Source organism: Neocloeon triangulifer, unplaced genomic scaffold (assembly GCF_031216515.1).
Source record: "Neocloeon triangulifer isolate White Clay Creek 2 clone unplaced genomic scaffold, ASM3121651v1 ptg000004l, whole genome shotgun sequence".
Taxonomy (NCBI): Eukaryota; Metazoa; Arthropoda; class Insecta; order Ephemeroptera; family Baetidae; genus Neocloeon; species Neocloeon triangulifer.
The window spans coordinates 2,302,625-2,327,149 of record NW_026775547.1 but is presented as its reverse complement, the minus strand read 5'-3'; the positions used below and the strand labels follow the sequence as shown (position 1 = coordinate 2,327,149).

Here is a 24,525-nt window from a genome sequence, read left to right as displayed (position 1 = left end):
ATATCGATAGACGTTTAACAAAATCCAGATCCACAAAACAAAATTATAGAGAAATTAACTCATTGATCTCGCCACTTCTTTTCGTAATCAAAATGAATCCAAGGCACATAACATACATAATCCACATTGATCCACATAATCATAATACCTACCAGATCAGATCTCTTTTCTTTTAGCTAAATAAGTGCCTCGTCACTCGACAACATATTCTGCGGATATTCTCCTTTCTCCTTGCAGTTGATATTTGAGACACTTTTTAATTTGATGACATGAAACTGTCTGTGAGACCAACATGTGAGACTTTTGAGAGCATGAGCACTTCTTGAGCATTGAGATTGGGAGAGCAGACCGAGCACCACAGGGCACAGGGGTTGGGGTGGGGGGTTGAGTGGGTTTTGGACGTTTTGGAAAACGATTTGGTGACGGCCAGAGCCATCTAGCGTCACCAGCACCAGTCAGCAAAGTAAAAGATAGAGGAGATGCGGACCTCCTAGGAGACCAGCGCGCTCTGGACCAGTTTAACAATGGAAGGCTCCTCCTCTCCGCGCCTCCTCTACCTTTTACTCTCCTTAAGTACCAGCGACCAGCGGAGAATTTATTTTGTCAACAAAGATGGGAGGCGGAAAAGGTGACTTACAACCAAAAATTAACAAATTTTGCTCTAATCCTGGCTCAAATATCATCCAGACTTACGTAGGCGAGAGAAATAAAAGATTGGCCAAAGACACGAATCGAGATGGAAAGATGTTTTAGACACTTACGAGTGCTAACACGAGGACCAGTTACATACATGATTTATTTATTTAAAATTATTATACTTAAAATTATTTCTAACTGGCCCCTTATTTTAATTGCCCACCGCCCACAATTTATTAAATTATAATTTTTATCTCTATTAATTAAACCTTTCTTACTAAATTTAACTTAAATTTATTCACATCCAGACCTACGCAGGCGAGAATAATATGAGCTTGGCCAAAGACACGGAGATGGAAAGACGGGTTCTGCCCAGTAAAGACACTTATGAGGGCCAGTACGTCCATGGTGTGCGACAAGGTCTTGGCACCTACAAAGTCACAAAGAAGGACAACGTGCTGGCCAGTTACGAGGGCGAGTGGAGCGAAGGAGTGCGCAGTGGATTTGGCACCTTGATATTCTCTGATGGCTCCAAATACAAAAAGGTTTGCTAATCAAAGCTTTTTAATTATTTCTGACTAATTACATAAATTGTTGAAATATTATATATCAGGCTTTTGAGAAAAAGACAAACACCACGGCCGAGGAGTCATGCTTTTTGCCAACGGCCAACAGTACTGTGGCCTGTGGAAGTCTGGCCTTTGTGACGACACCACAAGCTTCCTGAAGCACCAGCGCCTGCTGTTTGCGTCATTTCTTGCTGGGAGAATGGAAAAGTGAGTGTAGAAGAAAACACCTGTCATAATTGATGTTGGCAACGGGCTTGAAACGAATATTATTTTTAATAAGTATCATCAGCTTAATATCTTGGGGCTCGAGGGATTCTGAAGAACATTCATTGCACAGTGTTAAAGCTATCATTTACAGAGTTCTTACATGTTATTTCCAGTGAGACTTTAGGATTTGATCATATAACCTTGAAAACTGTATTTAAAAAAATAATATTTATGATTGATTAAGATAAAAGAATTTTGGTCCAAATTAGCAGGACTCAAATCTATAAAGACTTCTTCAAATTAACCCGAATAATTGATAGTCATTGAGTCACTGACCTGCCTAACGTAGACTATTAATATAATAAACACAACACCTTTGAAAATTTGATATTGAGTGAGTCACTGTCCTGCCCTATATTCATTTTAAATTATAACCAAAATTTTGAAATTTTTAGTGTGAGTGCGTCACTGTCCTGCCGCTGACATTTTAAATTATAAACGTCTATTACGAAAATTTGATAGTCAGTTAGTCATTGACCTGCTGTGGTCTATAAACATAATAAAACATAATTTTGAAAATTTTATATTGAGTGAGTCACTGCCCTGGCCTATGCATTTTAAATTAGAGAACCAAATTTTGAAATATTAAGAATGAGTCACTGTCCACCCACCCGCCGACTTTTAAAATTATAAACTACAGTTGTCCAATTCTTTCTGTTCTCACATACCCCACCCCAAGTTGAAGATATCAATATGAGATTTACACCACTTGATCATCTTAGTTCCAAGGAGAGCTTCCTTAATTTTTATCAAAAAAGTTTCAAAATTGCGGGTTTTATGGGACATTTTGAAAAAATAAAAAAACGCAATTATCTCCGCTTCTAGTGGTCGTAGAACAATTTTCCGAGTATGGTTGAGCTCGTCTCAGCAAGTTCTACAACTATTCTATTAAAAGCAAAATTGTAGGTCAAAGGTCAAGGTCAATTTTCTTGAGCGTAAATTTTCAAACTCAAAATTGAAAACCAGCCGACCATTTTAAATGGATTTTGAGATAGCTAAACGATTCCTCGTGAAATTTTACGTAATATATGTCAAAACTGCGATGAGGTTATTTTTTGTTTAATTTAAAAATAAATAAGAATATTAAAAAACATGTTTTTTTGCAACGCCGAAGGCAGGGTCAACATTATAATCGCCTGTAACATCGTCCCTGATGATTTTAGGTAAAAAGTGATAATAATTAAAGTTGATCCCCTCGTCAAAACCAATCGACTGATGTATATGTCAATGACCTTTGCTGACCTTCAGGTCAAAGGTCACCCAGGTCGGTGACCTGAGGTCACCTGACCTAGATTTATGATAGGTTTTTGAAAAGTTCTTGTTGAGAAGATCATTTTAGTGACCAATTTTTGGTCTGTTCATCGACTACAAGCCGAATAATTGTACTTTTTCAATTCACTGCTCATAAAATTGTGCATTTAATTAAACAAAAGTACAATCATTTGGTTTGTAGTCGAGGTACAGACCAAACGATGATTACCAAAATTATCTTCTTAACAAGACCTTTTCAAAAACCTCTCATAAATCTAGGTCAGATGACCTCAGGTCACCGACCTGGGTGACCTTTGACCTGAAGGTCAGCAAAGGTCATTGACATATACATCAGTCGATTGGTTTTGACGAGGGGATCAACTTTAATTATTATCACTTTTTACCTAAAATCATCAAGGACGATGTTACAGGCGATTATAATGTTGACCCTGCCTTCGGCGTTGCAAAAAAACATGTTTTTTAATATTCTTATTTATTTTTAAATTAAACAAAAAATAACCTCATCGCAGTTTTGACATATATTACGTAAAATTTCACGAGGAATCGTTTAGCTATCTCAAAATCCATTTAAAATGGTCGGCTGGTTTTCAATTTTGAGTTTGAAAATTTACGCTCAAGAAAATTGACCTTGACCTTTGACCTACAATTTTGCTTTTAATAGAATAGTTGTAGAACTTGCTGAGACGAGCTCAACCATACTCGGAAAATTGTTCTACGACCACTAGAAGCGGAGATAATTGCGTTTTTTTATTTTTTCAAAATGTCCCATAAAACCCGCAATTTTGAAACTTTTTTGATAAAAATTTAGGAAGCTTGCCTTGGAACTAAGATGATCAAGTGGTGTAAATCTCATATTGATATCTTCAACTTGGGGTGGGGTATGTGAGAACAGAAAGAATTGGACAGTTTTGAATATTTGATAGAGACGATGAGTCACTGACGTGCCGTAGTGACGTAGTCTATTGATAAAAAAAAATTTTAAAAATTTGATATTGAGTGAGTCACTGTCCAGCCCTATACATTTTAAATTATGACGTAAATTTTAAGAGTGAGGGATTGCCCTGCCATCGACATTTAAAATTAAAAACGTCTATTTTGAAAAATTGATATAGAGCGAGTCAATGTCCTCCCCTATACAATTAAAATTATACACCAAAATTTTGAAAAATTATGAAAGAGTGAGTCACTCTCGTGCCATCGATTTTAACAATTATATACCTCTATTTTGAATATTTGATAGTTGGTGAGTCACTGACCTGCCGTGTACTGTAAACTTAATAAACCCAAATTTTGTAAATTTGATAGTGAGTGTGTCACTGTCCTTCCATATACAATTAAAATTTTACACCAACATTTTGAAATATTAAGAGTGAGTGAGTCACGGTCCTGCCGCTGACTTTTATAATTATCAACGTGTTTTTGGAAATTTTGATAGTCGGTGTGTCACTGATCTGCCGTGGTCTGTAAACTTAATAAACCCAAATTTTCAAAATTTCATAGAGAGTGAGTCACTGCCCAGCCCTATGCATTTAAAATAAGAAACTTAAATTTTGAAATATTATGAGCGAGTGAATCACTGTCCTTCCGCCGACTTTTAAAATTATAAACCTCTATTTTAAAATTTTTGATAGTCAATGAGTCACTGACCTGCCGTGGTTTGTAAACTTAATTAACCAAAGTTTTGAAATTTTGATAGTGAGTGAGTCACTGACCTGCCCTACCCATTTTAAATTCGAAACCTAAATTTTGAAATATTAAGAGTGAGTGAGTCACTGTCCTTCCGCCGACTATAAAAATTCTAAACGTCAATTTTGAAAATTTGAAAGTTGCTGAGTCACTGACCTGACGTGGTTTGTAAACTTAATAAACCCAAATTATGAAAATTTGATAGTGAGTGAGTCACTGTCCTTCCATATACAATTAAAATTTTACACCAACATTTTGAAATAATAAGAAAGAGTAAGTTACTCTCCTGCCGTCGACTTTTACAATTATAAACCTCTATTTTGAAACTTTGATAGTCGGTGAGTTACTGACCTGCAGTGGTTTGTAAACGTAATTAATCAAAGTTTTGAAAATTTGAGAGTGAGTTAGTCACTGACCTGCCCTACCCATTTTAAATTCGAAACCTCAATTTTGAAATATTAAGAGTGAGTGAGTCACTGTCCTTCCGCCGACTTTTAAAATTATAAACCTCTATTTTGAAAATTTGATGGTCGGTGAGTCACTGACCTGCCGTGGTTTGTAAACTTAATTAACCAAAGTTTTGAAAATTTGATAGTGAGTGAGTCACTGACCTGCCCTACCCATTTAAAATTAGAAACCTCAATTTTGAAATATTAAGAGTGAGTGAGTCACTGTCCTTCCGCCGACTTTAAAATTTTAAATGTCAATTTTGAAAATTTGAAAGTTGCTGAGTCACTGACCTGACGTGGTTTGTAAACTTAATAAACCCAAATTTTGAAAATTTGATAGTGAGTGAGTCACTGTCCTCACCTATACAATTAAAATTATACACCAAAATTTTGAAATATTAAGAAAGAGTAAGTCAATCTCCTGCCGTCGACTTTTACAATTATAATCCTCTATTTTGAAAATTTGATAGTCGGTGAGTCACTGACCTGCCGTGGTCTGTAAACTTATTAAACCAAAGTTTTGAAAATTTGATAGTGAGTGAGTCACTGACCTGCCCTACCCATTTTAAATTCGAAACCTCAATTTTGAAATATTGAGAGTGAGTGAGTCACTGTCTTTCCGCCGACTTTAAAAATTTTAAACGTCAATTTTGAAAATTTGAAAGTTGCTGAGTCACTGACCTGACGTGGTTTGTAAACTTAATAAACCCAAATTTTGAAAATTTGATTGTGAGTGAGTCACTGTCCTTCCGCTGACTTTTAAAATTATAAACCTCTATTTTGAAAATTTGATAGTTGGTGAGTCAAAGACCTGCTGTAGTCTGTAAACTTAATAAACCCAAATTTTGAAAATTTGATAGTGAGTGAGTCACTGACCTGCCCTACCCATTTTAAATTCGAAACCTCAATTTTGAAATATTAAGAGTGAGTGAGTCACTGTCCTTCCGCCGACATTTAAAATTATAAACCTCTATTTTGAAAATTTGATGGTCGGTGAGTCACTGACCTGCCGCGGTTTGTAAACTTATTAAACCAAAGTTTTGAAAATTTGATAGTGAGTGAGTCACTGACCTGCCCTACCCATTTTAAATTCGAAACCTCAATTTTGAAATATTAAGAGTGAGTGAGTCACTGTCCTTCCGCCGACTTTAAAAATTCTAAACGTCAATTTTGAAAATTTGAAAGTTGCTGAGTCACTGACCTGACGTGGTTTGTAAACTTAATAAACCTCTATGTTGAAAATTTGATAGTGAGTGAGTCACTGACCTGCCCTACCCATTTTAAATTAGAAACCTAAATTTTGAAATATTAAGAGTGAGTGAGTCACTGTCCTTCCGCTGACTTTTAAAATTATAAACCTCTATTTTGAAAATTTGATAGTTGGTGAGTCAAAGACCTGCTGTAGTCTGTAAACTTAATAAACCCAAATTTTGAAAATTTGATAGTGAGTGAGTCACTGACCTGCCCTACCCATTTTAAATTCGAAACCTCAATTTTGAAATATTAAGAGTGAGTGAGTCACTGTCCTTCCGCCGACTTTTAAAATTATAAACCTCTATTTTGAAAATTTGATGGTCGGTGAGTCACTGACCTGCCGCGGTTTGTAAACTTAATTAACCAAAGTTTTGAAAATTTGATAGTGAGTGAGTCACTGTCCTCACCTATACAATTAAAATTATACACCAAAATTTTGAAATATTAAGAAAGAGTAAGTCACTCTCCTGCCGTCGACTTTAACAATTATAATCCTCTATTTTGAAAATTTGATTGTCGGTGAGTCACTGACCTGCCGTGGTCTGTAAACTTATTAAACCAAAGTTTTGAAAATTTGATAGTGAGTGAGTCACTGACCTGCCCTACCCATTTTAAATTCGAAACCTCAATTTTGAAATATTGAGATTGAGTGAGTCACTGTCCTTCCGCCGACTTTAAAAATTTTAAACGTCAATTTTGAAAATTTGAAAGTTGCTGAGTCACTGACCTGACGTGGTTTGTAAACTTAATAAACCCAAATTTTGAAAATTTGATTGTGAGTGAGTCACTGACCGGCCCTACCCATTTAAAATTAGAAACCAAAATTTTGAAATATTAAGATTGAGTGAGTCACTGTCCTTCCGCCGACATTTAAAATTATAAACCTCTATTTTGAAAATTTGATGGTCGGTGAGTCACTGACCTGCCGCGGTTTGTAAACTTATTAAACCAAAGTTTTGAAAATTTAATAGTGAGTGAGTCACTGACCTGCCCTACCCATTTTAAATTCGAAAACTAAATTTTGAAATATTAAGAGTGAGTGAGTCACTGTCCTTCCACCGACTTTTAACATTATAAACCTCTATTTTGAAAATTTGATGGTCGGTGAGTCACTGACCTGCCACGGTTTGTAAACTTAATTAACCAAAGTTTTGAAAATTTGATAGTGAGTGAGTCACTGTCCTCACCTATACAATTAAAATTATACACCAAAATTTTGAAATATTAAGAAAGAGTAAGTCACTCTCCTGCCGTCGACTTTTACAATTATAATCCTCTATTTTGAAAATTTGATAGTCGGTGAGTCACTGACCTGCCGTGGTCTGTAAACTTATTGAACCAAAGTTTTGAAAATTTGATAGTGAGTGAGTCACTGACCTGCCCTACCCATTTTAAATTCGAAACCTCAATTTTGAAATATTGAGAGTGAGTGAGTCACTGTCCTTCCGCCGACTTTAAAAATTTTAAACGTCAATTTTGAAAATTTGAAAGTTGCTGAGTCACTGACCTGACGTGGTTTGTAAACTTAATAAACCCAAATTTTGAAAATTTGATTGTGAGTGAGTCACTGACCTGCCCTACCCATTTAAAATTAGAAACCTAAATTTTGAAATATTAAGATTGAGTGAGTCACTGTCCTTCCGCCGACATTTAAAATTATAAACCTCTATTTTGAAAATTTGATGGTCGGTGAGTCACTGACCTGCCGCGGTTTGTAAACTTATTAAACCAAAGTTTTGAAAATTTAATAGTGAGTGAGTCACTGACCTGCCCTACCCATTTTAAATTCGAAACCTAAATTTTGAAATATTAAGAGTGAGTGAGTCACTGTCCTTCCGCCAACTTTAAAAATTCTAAACGTCAATTTTGAAAATTTGAAAGTTGCTGAGTCACTGACCTGACGTGGTTTGTAAACTTAATAAACCCAAATTTTGAAAATTTGATAGTGAGTGAGTCACTGTCCTCACCTATACAATTAAAATTATACACCAAAATTTTGAAATATTAAGAAAGAGTAAGTCACTCTCCTGCCGTCGACTTTTACAATTATAAACCTCTATTTTGAAAATTTGATAGTCGGTGAGTCACTGACCTGCCGTGGTCTGTAAACTTATTAAACCAAAGTTTTGAAAATTTGATAGTGAGTGAGTCACTGACCTGCCCTACCCATTTTAAATTCGAAACCTCAATTTTGAAATATTGAGAGTGAGTGAGTCACTGTCCTTCCGCCGACTTTAAAAATTTTAAACGTCAATTTTGAAAATTTGAAAGTTGCTGAGTCACTGACCTGACGTGGTTTGTAAACTTAATAAACCTCTATTTTGAAAATTTGATAGTGAGTGAGTCACTGACCTGCCCTACCCATTTTAAATTAGAAACCTAAATTTTGAAATATTCAGAGTGAGTGAGTCACTGTCCTTCCGCTGACTTTTAAAATTATAAACCTCTATTTTGAAAATTTGATAGTTGGTGAGTCAAAGACCTGCTGTAGTCTGTAAACTTAATAAACCCAAATTTTGAAAATTTGATAGTGAGTGAGTCACTGACCTGCCCTACCCATTTTAAATTCGAAACCTCAATTTTGAAATATTAAGAGTGAGTGAGTCACTGTCCTTCCGCCGACTTTTAAAATTATAAACCTCTATTTTGAAAATTTGATGGTCGGTGAGTCACTGACCTGCCGCGGTTTGTAAACTTAATTAACCAAAGTTTTTAAAATTTGATAGTGAGTGAGTCACTGTCCTCACCTATACAATTAAAATTATACACCAAAATTTTGAAATATTAAGAAAGAGTAAGTCACTCTCCTGCCGTCGACTTTAACAATTATAATCCTCTATTTTGAAAATTTGATAGTCGGTGAGTCACTGACCTGCCGTGGTCTGTAAACTTATTAAACCAAAGTTTTGAAAATTTGATAGTGAGTGAGTCACTGACCTGCCCTACCCATTTTAAATACGAAACCTCAATTTTGAAATATTAAGAGTGAGTGAGTCACTGTCCTTCCGCCGACTTTTAAAATTATAAACCTCTATTTTGAAAATTTGATGGTCGGTGAGTCACTGACCTGCCACGGTTTGTAAACTTAATTAACCAAAGTTTTGAAAATTTGATAGTGAGTGAGTCACTGTCCTCACCTATACAATTAAAATTATACACCAAAATTTTGAAATATTAAGAAAGAGTAAGTCACTCTCCTGCCGTCGACTTTTACAATTATAATCCTCTATTTTGAAAATTTGATAGTCGGTGAGTCACTGACCTGCCGTGGTCTGTAAACTTATTAAACCAAAGTTTTGAAAATTTGATAGTGAGTGAGTCACTGACCTGCCCTACCCATTTTAAATTCGAAACCTCAATTTTGAAATATTGAGAGTGAGTGAGTCACTGTCCTTCCGCCGACTTTAAAAATTTTAAACGTCAATTTTGAAAATTTGAAAGTTGCTGAGTCACTGACCTGACGTGGTTTGTAAACTTAATAAACCCAAATTTTGAAAATTTGATTGTGAGTGAGTCACTGACCTGCCCTACCCATTTAAAATTAGAAACCTTAATTTTGAAATATTAAGATTGAGTGAGTCACTGTCCTTCCGCCGACATTTAAAATTATAAACCTCTATTTTGAAAATTTGATGGTCGGTGAGTCACTGACCTGCCGCGGTTTGTAAACTTAATTAACCAAAGTTTTGAAAATTTGATAGTGAGTGAGTCACTGACCTGCCCTACCCATTTTAAATTCGAAACCTCAATTTTGAAATATTAAGAGTGAGTGAGTCACTGTCCTTCCGCCGACTTTAAAAATTCTAAACGTCAATTTTGAAAATTTGAAAGTTGCTGAGTCACTGACCTGACGTGGTTTGTAAACTTAATAAACCCAAATTTTGAAAATTTGATAGTGAGTGAGTCACTGTTCTCACCTATACAATTAAAATTATACACCAAAATTTTGAAATATTAAGAAAGAGTAAGTCACTCTCCTGCCGTCGACTTTTACAATTATAAACCTCTATTTTGAAAATTTGATAGTCGGTGAGTCACTGACCTGCCGTGGTCTGTAAACTTATTAAACCAAAGTTTTGAAAATTTGATAGTGAGTGAGTCACTGACCTGCCCTACCCATTTAAAATTCGAAACCTCAATTTTGAAATATTGAGAGTGAGTGAGTCACTGTCCTTCCGCCGACTTTAAAAATTTTAAACGTCAATTTTAAAAATTTGAAAGTTACTGAGTCACTGACCTGACGTGGTTTGTAAACTTAATAAACCCAAATTTTGAAAATTTGATAGTGAGTGAGTCACTGACCTGCCCTACCCATTTTAAATTAGAAACCTAAATTTTGAAATATTAAGATTGAGTGAGTCACTGTCCTTCCGCCGACATTTAAAATTATAAACCTCTATTTTGAAAATTTGATGGTCGGTGAGTCACTGACCTGCCGCGGTTTGTAAACTTAATTAACCAAAGTTTTGAAAATTTGATAGTGATTGAGTCACTGACCTGCCCTACCCATTTTAAATTCGAAACCTAAATTTTGAAATATTAAGAGTGAGTGAGTCACTGTCCTTCCGCCAACTTTAAAAATTCTAAACGTCAATTTTGAAAATTTGAAAGTTGCTGAGTCACTGACCTGACGTGGTTTGTAAACTTAATAAACCCAAATTTTGAAAATTTGATAGTGAGTGAGTCACTGTCCTCACCTATACAATTAAAATTATACACCAAAATTTTGAAATATTAAGAAAGAGTAAGTCACTCTCCTGCCGTCGACTTTTACAATTATAAACCTCTATTTTGAAAATTTGATAGTCGGTGAGTCACTGACCTGCCGTGGTCTGTAAACTTATTAAACCAAAGTTTTGAAAATTTGATAGTGAGTGAGTCACTGACCTGCCCTACCCATTTTAAATTCGAAACCTCAATTTTGAAATATTGAGAGTGAGTGAGTCACTGTCCTTCCGCCGACTTTAAAAATTTTAAACGTCAATTTTGAAAATTTGAAAGTTGCTGAGTCACTGACCTGACGTGGTTTGTAAACTTAATAAACCTCTATTTTGAAAATTTGATAGTGAGTGAGTCACTGACCTGCCCTACCCATTTTAAATTAGAAACCTAAATTTTGAAATATTCAGAGTGAGTGAGTCACTGTCCTTCCGCTGACTTTTAAAATTATAAACCTCTATTTTGAAAATTTGATAGTTGGTGAGTCAAAGACCTGCTGTAGTCTGTAAACTTAATAAACCCAAATTTTGAAAATTTGATAGTGAGTGAGTCACTGACCTGCCCTACCCATTTTAAATTCGAAACCTCAATTTTGAAATATTAAGAGTGAGTGAGTCACTGTCCTTCCGCCGACTTTTAAAATTATAAACCTGTATTTTGAAAATTTGATGGTCGGTGAGTCACTGACCTGCCGCGGTTTGTAAACTTAATTAACCAAAGTTTTTAAAATTTGATAGTGAGTGAGTCACTGTCCTCACCTATACAATTAAAATTATACACCAAAATTTTGAAATATTAAGAAAGAGTAAGTCACTCTCCTGCCGTCGACTTTAACAATTATAATCCTCTATTTTGAAAATTTGATAGTCGGTGAGTCACTGACCTGCCGTGGTCTGTAAACTTATTAAACCAAAGTTTTGAAAATTTGATAGTGAGTGAGTCACTGACCTGCCCTACCCATTTTAAATACGAAACCTCAATTTTGAAATATTAAGAGTGAGTGAGTCACTGTCCTTCCGCCGACTTTTAAAATTATAAACCTCTATTTTGAAAATTTGATGGTCGGTGAGTCACTGACCTGCCACGGTTTGTAAACTTAATTAACCAAAGTTTTGAAAATTTGATAGTGAGTGAGTCACTGACCTGCCCTACCCATTTTAAATTCGAAACCTCAATTTTGAAATATTAAGAGTGAGTGAGTCACTGTCCTTCCGCCGACTTTAAAAATTCTAAACGTCAATTTTGAAAATTTGAAAGTTGCTGAGTCACTGACCTGACGTGGTTTGTAAACTTAATAAACCCAAATTTTGAAAATTTGATAGTGAGTGAGTCACTGTTCTCACCTATACAATTAAAATTATACACCAAAATTTTGAAATATTAAGAAAGAGTAAGTCACTCTCCTGCCGTCGACTTTTACAATTATAAACCTCTATTTTGAAAATTTGATAGTCGGTGAGTCACTGACCTGCCGTGGTCTGTAAACTTATTAAACCAAAGTTTTGAAAATTTGATAGTGAGTGAGTCACTGACCTGCCCTACCCATTTAAAATTCGAAACCTCAATTTTGAAATATTGAGAGTGAGTGAGTCACTGTCCTTCCGCCGACTTTAAAAATTTTAAACGTCAATTTTAAAAATTTGAAAGTTACTGAGTCACTGACCTGACGTGGTTTGTAAACTTAATAAACCCAAATTTTGAAAATTTGATAGTGAGTGAGTCACTGACCTGCCCTACCCATTTTAAATTAGAAACCTAAATTTTGAAATATTAAGATTGAGTGAGTCACTGTCCTTCCGCCGACATTTAAAATTATAAACCTCTATTTTGAAAATTTGATGGTCGGTGAGTCACTGACCTGCCGCGGTTTGTAAACTTAATTAACCAAAGTTTTGAAAATTTGATAGTGATTGAGTCACTGACCTGCCCTACCCATTTTAAATTCGAAACCTAAATTTTGAAATATTAAGAGTGAGTGAGTCACTGTCCGTCCGCCAACTTTAAAAATTCTAAACGTCAATTTTGAAAATTTGAAAGTTGCTGAGTCACTGACCTGACGTGGTTTGTAAACTTAATAAACCCAAATTTTGAAAATTTGATAGTGAGTGAGTCACTGTCCTCACCTATACAATTAAAATTATACACCAAAATTTTGAAATATTAAGAAAGAGTAAGTCACTCTCCTGCCGTCGACTTTTACAATTATAAACCTCTATTTTGAAAATTTGATAGTCGGTGAGTCACTGACCTGCCGTGGTCTGTAAACTTATTAAACCAAAGTTTTGAAAATTTGATAGTGAGTGAGTCACTGACCTGCCCTACCCATTTTAAATTCGAAACCTCAATTTTGAAATATTGAGAGTGAGTGAGTCACTGTCCTTCCGCCGACTTTAAAAATTTTAAACGTCAATTTTGAAAATTTGAAAGTTGCTGAGTCACTGACCTGACGTGGTTTGTAAACTTAATAAACCTCTATTTTGAAAATTTGATAGTGAGTGAGTCACTGACCTGCCCTACCCATTTTAAATTAGAAACCTAAATTTTGAAATATTCAGAGTGAGTGAGTCACTGTCCTTCCGCTGACTTTTAAAATTATAAACCTCTATTTTGAAAATTTGATAGTTGGTGAGTCAAAGACCTGCTGTAGTCTGTAAACTTAATAAACCCAAATTTTGAAAATTTGATAGTGAGTGAGTCACTGACCTGCCCTACCCATTTTAAATTCGAAACCTCAATTTTGAAATATTAAGAGTGAGTGAGTCACTGTCCTTCCGCCGACTTTTAAAATTATAAACCTGTATTTTGAAAATTTGATGGTCGGTGAGTCACTGACCTGCCGCGGTTTGTAAACTTAATTAACCAAAGTTTTTAAAATTTGATAGTGAGTGAGTCACTGTCCTCACCTATACAATTAAAATTATACACCAAAATTTTGAAATATTAAGAAAGAGTAAGTCACTCTCCTGCCGTCGACTTTAACAATTATAATCCTCTATTTTGAAAATTTGATAGTCGGTGAGTCACTGACCTGCCGTGGTCTGTAAACTTATTAAACCAAAGTTTTGAAAATTTGATAGTGAGTGAGTCACTGACCTGCCCTACCCATTTTAAATACGAAACCTCAATTTTGAAATATTAAGAGTGAGTGAGTCACTGTCCTTCCGCCGACTTTTAAAATTATAAACCTCTATTTTGAAAATTTGATGGTCGGTGAGTCACTGACCTGCCACGGTTTGTAAACTTAATTAACCAAAGTTTTGAAAATTTGATAGTGAGTGAGTCACTGTCCTCACCTATACAATTAAAATTATACACCAAAATTTTGAAATATTAAGAAAGAGTAAGTCACTCTCCTGCCGTCGACTTTTACAATTATAATCCTCTATTTTGAAAATTTGATAGTCGGTGAGTCACTGACCTGCCGTGGTCTGTAAACTTATTAAACCAAAGTTTTGAAAATTTGATAGTGAGTGAGTCACTGACCTGCCCTACCCATTTTAAATTCGAAACCTCAATTTTGAAATATTGAGAGTGAGTGAGTCACTGTCCTTCCGCCGACTTTAAAAATTTTAAACGTCAATTTTGAAAATTTGAAAGTTGCTGAGTCACTGACCTGACGTGGTTTGTAAACTTAATAAACCTCTATTTTGAAAATTTGATAGTGAGTGAGTCACTGACCTGCCCTACCCATTTTAAATTAGAAACCTAAATTTTGAAATATTAAGAGTGAGTGAGTCACTGTCCTTCCGCTGACTTTTAAAATTTTAAACGTCAATTTTTAAAATTTGATAGTTGCTGAGTCACTGACCTGACGTGGTTTGTAAACTTAATAAACCCAAATTTTGAAAATTTGATTGTGAGTGAGTCACTGACCTGCCCTACCCATTTAAAATTAGAAACCTTAATTTTGAAATATTAAGATTGAGTGAGTCACTGTCCTTCCGCCGACATTTAAAATTATAAACCTCTATTTTGAAAATTTGATGGTCGGTGAGTCACTGACCTGCCGCGGTTTGTAAACTTAATTAACCAAAGTTTTGAAAATTTGATAGTGAGTGAGTCACTGACCTGCCCTACCCATTTTAAATTCGAAACCTCAATTTTGAAATATTAAGAGTGAGTGAGTCACTGTCCTTCCGCCGACTTTAAAAATTCTAAACGTCAATTTTGAAAATTTGAAAGTTGCTGAGTCACTGACCTGACGTGGTTTGTAAACTTAATAAACCCAAATTTTGAAAATTTGATAGTGAGTGAGTCACTGTTCTCACCTATACAATTAAAATTATACACCAAAATTTTGAAATATTAAGAAAGAGTAAGTCACTCTCCTGCCGTCGACTTTTACAATTATAAACCTCTATTTTGAAAATTTGATAGTCGGTGAGTCACTGACCTGCCGTGGTCTGTAAACTTATTAAACCAAAGTTTTGAAAATTTGATAGTGAGTGAGTCACTGACCTGCCCTACCCATTTAAAATTCGAAACCTCAATTTTGAAATATTGAGAGTGAGTGAGTCACTGTCCTTCCGCCGACTTTAAAAATTTTAAACGTCAATTTTAAAAATTTGAAAGTTACTGAGTCACTGACCTGACGTGGTTTGTAAACTTAATAAACCCAAATTTTGATAATTTAATAGTGAGTGAGTCACTGACCTGCCCTACCCATTTAAAATTAGAAACCTTAATTTTGAAATATTAAGATTGAGTGAGTCACTGTCCTTCCGCCGACATTTAAAATTATAAACCTCTATTTTGAAAATTTGATGGTCGGTGAGTCACTGACCTGCCGCGGTTTGTAAACTTAATTAACCAAAGTTTTGAAAATTTGATAGTGAGTGAGTCACTGACATGCCCTACCCATTTTAAATTCGAAACCTCAATTTTGAAATATTAAGAGTGAGTGAGTCACTGTCCTTCCGCCGACTTTAAAAATTTTAAACGTCAATTTTGAAAATATGAAAGTTGCTGAGTCACTGACCTGACGTGGTTTGTAAACTTAATAAACCCAAATTTTGAAAATTTGATTGTGAGTGAGTCACTGACCTGCCCTACCCATTTAAAATTAGAAACCTTAATTTTGAAAATTTGATGGTCGGTGAGTCACTGACCTGCCGCGGTTTGTAAACTTAATTAACCAAAGTTTTGAAAATTTGATAGTGATTGAGTCACTGACCTGCCCTACCCATTTTAAATTCGAAACCTCAATTTTGAAATATTGAGAGTGAGTGAGTCACTGTCCTTCCGCCGACTTTAAAAATTCTAAACGTCAATTTTGAAAATTTGAAAGTTGCTGAGTCACTGACCTGACGTGGTTTGTAAACTTAATAAACCTCTATGTTGAAAATTTGATAGTGAGTGAGTCACTGACCTGCCCTACCCATTTTAAATTAGAAACCTAAATTTTGAAATATTAAGATTGAGTGAGTCACTGTCCTTCCGCCGACATTTAAAATTATAAACCTCTATTTTGAAAATTTGATGGTCGGTGAGTCACTGACCTGCCGCGGTTTGTAAACTTAATTAACCAAAGTTTTGAAAATTTGATAGTGATTGAGTCACTGACCTGCCCTACCCATTTTAAATTCGAAACCTCAATTTTGAAATATTGAGAGTGAGTGAGTCACTGTCCTTCCGCCGACTTTAAAAATTCTAAACGTCAATTTTGAAAATTTGAAAGTTGCTGAGTCACTGACCTGACGTGGTTTGTAAACTTAATAAACCTCTATGTTGAAAATTTGATAGTGAGTGAGTCACTGACCTGCCCTACCCATTTTAAATTAGAAACCTAAATTTTGAAATATTAAGATTGAGTGAGTCACTGTCCTTCCGCCGACATTTAAAATTATAAACCTCTATTTTGAAAATTTGATGGTCGGTGAGTCACTGACCTGCCGTGGTTTGTAAACTTAATTAACCAAAGTTTTGAAAATTTGATAGTGAGTGAGTCACTGACCTGCCCTACCCATTTAAAATTAGAAACCTCAATTTTGAAATATTAAGAGTGAGTGAGTCACTGTCCTTCCGCCGACTTTAAAATTTTAAATGTCAATTTTGAAAATTTGAAAGTTGCTGAGTCACTGACCTGACGTGGTTTGTAAACTTAATAAACCCAAATTTTGAAAATTTGATAGTGAGTGAGTCACTGTCCTCACCTATACAATTAAAATTATACACCAAAATTTTGAAATATTAAGAAAGAGTAAGTCAATCTCCTGCCGTCGACTTTTACAATTATAATCCTCTATTTTGAAAATTTGATAGTCGGTGAGTCACTGACCTGCCGTGGTCTGTAAACTTATTAAACCAAAGTTTTGAAAATTTGATAGTGAGTGAGTCACTGACCTGCCCTACCCATTTTAAATTCGAAACCTCAATTTTGAAATATTAAGAGTGAGTGAGTCACTGTCCTTCCGCCGACTTTTAAAATTATAAACCTCTATTTTGAAAATTTGATGCTCGGTGAGTCACTGTACTGCCGCGGTTTGTAAACTTAATTAACCAAAGTTTTGAAAATTTGATAGTGAGTGAGTCACTGTCCTCACCTATACAATTAAAATTATACACCAAAATTTTGAAATTTTAAGAAAGAGTAAGTCACTCTCCTGCCGTCGACTTTAACAATTATAATCCTCTATTTTGAAAATTTGATAGTCGGTGAGTCACTGACCTGCCGTGGTCTGTAAACTTATTAAACCAAAGTTTTGAAAATTTGATAGTGAGTGAGTCACTGACCTGCCCTACCCATTTTAAATTCGAAACCTCAATTTTGAAATATTAAGAGTGAGTGAGTCACTGTCCTTCCGCCGACTTTAAAAATTCTAAACGTCAATTTTGAAAATTTGAAAGTTGCTGAGTCACTGACCTGACGTGGTTTGTAAACTTAATAAACCCAAATTTTGAAAATTTGATTGTGAGTGAGTCACTGACCTGCCCTACCCATTTAAAATTAGAAACCTTAATTTTGAAATATTAAGAAAGAGTAAGTCACTCTCCTGCCGTCGACTTTTACAATTATAAACCTCTATTTTGAAAATTTGATAGTCGGTGAGTCACTGACCTGCCGTGGTCTGTAAACTTATTAAACCAAAGTTTTGAAAATTTGATAGTGAGTGAGTCACTGACCTGCCCTACCCATTTAAAATTCGAAACCTCAATTTTGAAATATTGAGAGTGAGTGAGTCACTGTCCTTCCGCCGACTTTAAAAATTTTAAACGTCAATTTTAAAAATTTGAAAGTTACTGAGTCACTGACCTGACGTGGTTTGTAAACTTAATAAACCCAAATTTTGATAATTTGATAGTGAGTGAGTCACTGACCTGCCCTACCCATTTAAAATTAGAAACCTTAATTTTGAAATATTAAGATTGAGTGAGTCACTGTCCTTCCGCCGACATTTAAAATTATAAACCTCTATTTTGAAAATTTGATGGTCGGTGAGTCACTGACCTGCCGCGGTTTGTAAACTTAATTAACCAAAGTTTTGAAAATTTGATAGTGAGTGAGTCACTGACATGCCCTACCCATTTTAAATTCGAAACCTCAATTTTGAAATATTAAGAGTGAGTGAGTCACTGTCCTTCCGCCGACTTTAAAAATTTTAAACGTCAATTTTGAAAATATGAAAGTTGCTGAGTCACTGACCTGACGTGGTTTGTAAACTTAATAAACCCAAATTTTGAAAATTTGATTGTGAGTGAGTCACTGACCTGCCCTACCCATTTAAAATTAGAAACCTTAATTTTGAAATATTAAGATTGAGTGAGTCACTGTCCTTCCGCCGACATTTAAAATTATAAACCTCTATTTTGAAAATTTGATGGTCGGTGAGTCACTGACCTGCCGCGGTTTGTAAACTTAATTAACCAAAGTTTTGAAAATTTGATAGTGATTGAGTCACTGACCTGCCCTACCCATTTTAAATTCGAAACCTCAATTTTGAAATATTGAGAGTGAGTGAGTCACTGTCCTTCCGCCGACTTTTAAAATTATAAACGTCAATTTTGAAAATTTGAAAGTTGCTGAGTCACTGACCTGACGTGGTTTGTAAACTTAATAAACCTCTATGTTGAAAATTTGATAGTGAGTGAGTCACTGACCTGCCCTACCCATTTTAAATTAGAAACCTAAATTTTGAAATATTAAGAGTGAGTGAGTCACTGTCCTTCCGCTGACTTTTAAAATTATAAACCTCTATTTTGAAAATTTGATAGTTGGTGAGTCAAAGACCTGCTGTAGTCTGTAAACTTAATAAACCCAAATTTTGAAAATTTGATAGTGAGTGAGTCACTGACCTGCCCTACCCATTTTAAATTCGAAACCTCAATTTTGAAATATTAAGAGTGAGTGAGTCACTGTCCTTCCGCCGACTTTTAAAATTATAAACCTCTATTTTGAAAATTTGATGGTCGGTGAGTCACTGACCTGCCGCGGTTTGTAAACTTAATTAACCAAAGTTTTGAAAATTTGATAGTGAGTGAGTCACTGTCCTCACCTATACAATTAAAATTATACACCAAAATTTTGAAATTTTAAGAAAGAGTAAGTCACTCTCCTGCCGTCGACTTTAACAATTATAATCCTCTATTTTGAAAATTTGATAGTCGGTGAGTCACTGACCTGCCGTGGTCTGTAAACTTATTAAACCAAAGTTTTGAAAATTTGATAGTGAGTGAGTCACTGACCTGCCCTACCCATTTTAAATTCGAAACCTCAATTTTGAAATATTGAGAGTGAGTGAGTCACTGTCCTTCCGCCGACTTTAAAAATTTTAAACGTCAATTTTGAAAATTTGAAAGTTGCTGAGTCACTGACCTGACGTGGTTTGTAAACTTAATAAACCCAAATTTTGAAAATTTGATTGTGAGTGAGTCACTGACCTGCCCTACCCATTTAAAATTAGAAACCTAAATTTTGAAATATTAAGATTGAGTGAGTCACTGTCCTTCCGCCGACATTTAAAATTATAAACCTCTATTTTGAAAATTTGATGGTCGGTGAGTCACTGACCTGCCGCGGTTTGTAAACTAATTAAACCAAAGTTTTGAAAATTTAATAGTGAGTGAGTCACTGACCTGCCCTACCCATTTTAAATTCGAAACCTAAATTTTGAAATATTAAGAGTGAGTGAGTCACTGTCCTTCCGCCTACTTTAAAAATTCTAAACGTCAATTTTGAAAATTTGAAAGTTGCTGAGTCACTGACCTGACGTGGTTTGTAAACTTAATAAACCCAAATTTTGAAAATTTGATAGTGAGTGAGTCACTGTCCTCACCTATACAATTAAAATTATACACCAAAATTTTGAAATATTAAGAAAGAGTAAGTCACTCTCCTGCCGTCGACTTTTACAATTATAAACCTCTATTTTGAAAATTTGATAGTCGGTGAGTCACTGACCTGCCGTGGTCTGTAAACTTATTAAACCAAAGTTTTGAAAATTTGATAGTGAGTGAGTCACTGACCTGCCCTACCCATTTTAAATTCGAAACCTCAATTTTGAAATATTGAGAGTGAGTGAGTCACTGTCCTTCCGCCGACTTTAAAAATTTTAAACGTCAATTTTGAAAATTTGAAAGTTGCTGAGTCACTGACCTGATGTGGTTTGTAAACTTAATAAACCTCTATTTTGAAAATTTGATAGTGAGTGAGTCACTGACCTGCCCTACCCATTTTAAATTAGAAACCTAAATTTTGAAATATTCAGAGTGAGTGAGTCACTGTCCTTCCGCTGACTTTTAAAATTATAAACCTCTATTTTGAAAATTTGATAGTTGGTGAGTCAAAGACCTGCTGTAGTCTGTAAACTTAATAAACCCAAATTTTGAAAATTTGATAGTGAGTGAGTCACTGACCTGCCCTACCCATTTTAAATTCGAAACCTCAATTTTGAAATATTAAGAGTGAGTGAGTCACTGTCCTTCCGCCGACTTTTAAAATTATAAACCTCTATTTTGAAAATTTGATGGTCGGTGAGTCACTGACCTGCCGCGGTTTGTAAACTTATTAAACCAAAGTTTTGAAAATTTGATAGTGAGTGAGTCACTGTCCTCACCTATACAATTAAAATTATACACCAAAATTTTGAAATATTAAGAAAGAGTAAGTCACTCTCCTGCCGTCGACTTTAACAATTATAATCCTCTATTTTGAAAATTTGATAGTCGGTGAGTCACTGACCTGGCGTGGTCTGTAAACTTATTAAACCAAAGTTTTGAAAATTTGATAGTGAGTGAGTCACTGACCTGCCCTACCCATTTTAAATACGAAACCTCAATTTTGAAATATTAAGAGTGAGTGAGTCACTGTCCTTCCGCCGACTTTTAAAATTATAAACCTCTATTTTGAAAATTTGATGGTCGGTGAGTCACTGACCTGCCACGGTTTGTAAACTTAATTAACCAAAGTTTTGAAAATTTGATAGTGAGTGAGTCACTGTCCTCACCTATACAATTAAAATTATACACCAAAATTTTGAAATATTAAGAAAGAGTAAGTCACTCTCCTGCCGTCGACTTTTACAATTATAATCCTCTATTTTGAAAATTTGATAGTCGGTGAGTCACTGACCTGCCGTGGTCTGTAAACTTATTAAACCAAAGTTTTGAAAATTTGATAGTGAGTGAGTCACTGACCTGCCCTACCCATTTTAAATTCGAAACCTCAATTTTGAAATATTGAGAGTGAGTGAGTCACTGTCCTTCCGCCGACTTTAAAAATTTTAAACGTCAATTTTAAAAATTTGAAAGTTACTGAGTCACTGACCTGACGTGGTTTGTAAACTTAATAAACCCAAATTTTGATAATTTGATAGTGAGTGAGTCACTGACCTGCCCTACCCATTTAAAATTAGAAACCTTAATTTTGAAATATTAAGATTGAGTGAGTCACTGTCCTTCCGCCGACTTTTAAAATTATAAACCTCTATTTTGAAAATTTGATGGACGGTGAGTCACTGACCTGCCGCGGTTTGTAAACTTAATTAACCAAAGTTTTGAAAATTTGATAGTGAGTGAGTCACTGTCCTCACCTCTACAATTAAAATTATACACCAAAATTTTGAAATATTAAGAAAGAGTAAGTCACTCTCCTGCCGTCGACTTTTACAATTATAATCCTCTATTTTGAAAATTTGATAGTCGGTGAGTCACTGACCTGCCGTGGTCTGTAAACTTCTTAAACCAAAGTTTTGAAAATTTGATAGTGAGTGAGTCACTGACCTGCCCTACCCATTTTAAATTCGAAACCTCAATTTTGAAATATTGAGAGTGAGTGAGTCACTGTCCTTCCGCCGACTTTAAAAATTTTAAATGTCAATTTTGAAAATTTGAAAGTTGCTGAGTCACTGACCTGACGTGGTTTGTAAACTTAATAAACCCAAATTTTGAAAATTTGATAGTGAGTGAGTCACTGTCCTCACCTATACAATTAAAATTATACACCAAAATTTTGAAATATTAAGAAAGAGTAAGTCACTCTCCTGCCGTCGACTTTTACAATTATAATCCTCTATTTTGAAAATTTGATAGTCGGTGAGTCACTGACCTGCCGTGGTCTGTAAACTTATTAAACCAAAGTTTTGAAAATTTGATAGTGAGTGAGTCACTGACCTGCCCTACCCATTTTAAATTCGAAACCTCAATTTTGAAATATTGAGAGTGAGTGAGTCACTGTCCTTCCGCCGACTTTAAAAATTTTAAACGTCAATTTTGAAAATTTGAAAGTTGCTGAGTCACTGACCTGACGTGGTTTGTAAACTTAATAAACCTCTATTTTGAAAATTTGATAGTGAGTGAGTCACTGACCTGCCCTACCCATTTTAAATTAGAAACCTAAATTTTGAAATATTAAGAGTGAGTGAGTCACTGTCCTTCCGCTGACTTTTAAAATTTTAAACGTCAATTTTTAAAATTTGATAGTTGCTGAGTCACTGACCTGATGTGGTTTGTAAACTTAATAAACCTCTATTTTGAAAATTTGATAGTGAGTGAGTCACTGTCCTCACCTATACAATTAAAATTATAAACCAAAATTTTGAAATATTAAGAGCGAGTGAGTCACTGTCCTTCCGCCGACTTTTAAAATTATAAACGTTTATTTTGCAAATTTGATAGCTGGTGAGTCACTGACCTGCTGTGTACTGTAAACTTAATAAACCAAAATTTTGAAAATTCACAGTGAGTGAGTCACTGCCCAGCACTATGCATTTTAAATAAGAAAACTAAATACTGAAATATTATGAGCGGGTGAGTCACTTTCCTGCCACCGACTTTTAAAATTATAAACCTTTTTTTTTGAAAATTTGATATTCGGTGAGTCACTGACCTGCCGTGGTCTGTAAACTTAATAAACCTAAATTTTGAAAATTTGATAGTGAGTGAGTCACTGTCCTGCCCTACACAATTAAAATTATACACCAAAATTTTGAAATTTTAAGAGTGAGTGAGTCAGTGACCTGCCACCAACTTTTATAATTATAAACGTCTATTTTATTTTGAAAATTTGATAGTTGGTGAGTCACTGACCTGCCGAGGTATGTAAACATAATAAACCAAATTTTAAAAAATTTGATCTAGAGTGAGCCACCGTCCTGCTCTATACAATTAAAATTATTAACCAAAATTTTAAATTTAAAGAATTTTTAAAAACTTTTAAAATTATAAACGTCTATTTTGAAAAATTGATAGTTGTTGAGTCACTGACTTACCGTCTATAAACATAATAAAACTTTTCACTCCCAATGGATGAAACGCAAATATCGATTTCAGTCTTCAAATTTTGTGTTATTTTTAATTTAAGAATATAAAATCATACATTGCTTATTAAGTGCTTAAAATTAAAATCAAATTGCAGGACGTGGCCAAAGGTATAAGCGAGCTGCTCGCCTACGAAGGAAATGTGGAGGAGGATATGTGCATGTCTTTTGAAGTGTCCTTGGAAGAATATGGGTCCGAAAATGCACGTGACCAACGAAAACAGGGCGGAGTTTGTGGCCTTGTACTTGGACTGGGTGCTGAATGCGTCCATTTACCGGCAATTCCGAGCTTTCTATCTTGGCGTTTGCGCCTCTAATGCATTAATTAATTGTAAATTGCAAAAATTTTCTTTCAATAAACTTTAGTAAAAAAAAAAATACAAATCACAGCTTCTTCGACCTGAGGAGGTGGAGCTGCTTGTTTGCGGCTCTCCGACAGTCGATTTGGCAGAGTTGAGAAAAGTGACAGAGTATGATGGTTATCGACCTGATGATCTGATAATAAGGTAATTGATTTAACCATTTTTATGTTCATCAAGTAATTTACTTTTTTATAGCAATTTGTGGGACGTACTTGAATCACTCGGCCCGGATATGCAAAGAAAATTTTTACTTTTTGTCACCGGAAGTGATCGAGTGCCCGTGGGCGGAACGGGAGAGATGACTTTTAAAGTGACCAGGTCAAGTGGCAACGTTGAGGACCTCCCTGAAGCTCACACTTGCTTCAATCAGTTGGTGCTACCAGCGTATCCCAGCAAAGTGATATTAATTAAAAAACTGACAATTGCTATAGCAAACGCAGAAGGATTTGGTTTGGAATAACGAGTGATATTAATAAAATTTTAATTTGTTTTAATATTATTGCTACTTATTTAAATAAAGTTTTGCAATTATTGTCTGTTTATCCTTTAGTTATTGCTG

The 24,525-nt window shown here is 34.9% G+C and overlaps 1 protein-coding gene and 1 long non-coding RNA gene across 3 annotated transcripts in view; one reads left to right on the top strand and one right to left on the bottom strand.

Moving 5' to 3' along the window:
• The window catches only part of LOC132193674 (uncharacterized), a 28,955-nt gene that overhangs the window by 2,776 nt on the left and 1,654 nt on the right, over positions 1-24,525 (bottom strand). The gene's annotated exons all lie outside the window — the stretch shown is intronic.
• LOC132193519 (uncharacterized) lies at positions 576-24,508 on the top strand. Of its 2 annotated transcripts, XR_009441463.1 has the most exons (7): positions 610-628; positions 688-781; positions 945-1,181; positions 1,250-1,412; positions 23,703-23,935; positions 23,995-24,110; positions 24,162-24,508. It is a non-coding gene; the product is annotated as an uncharacterized LOC132193519 (long non-coding RNA). The 2 variants fall into 2 exon arrangements; XR_009441464.1 differs by lacking the exon at positions 688-781 and having other exon boundaries at positions 576-628.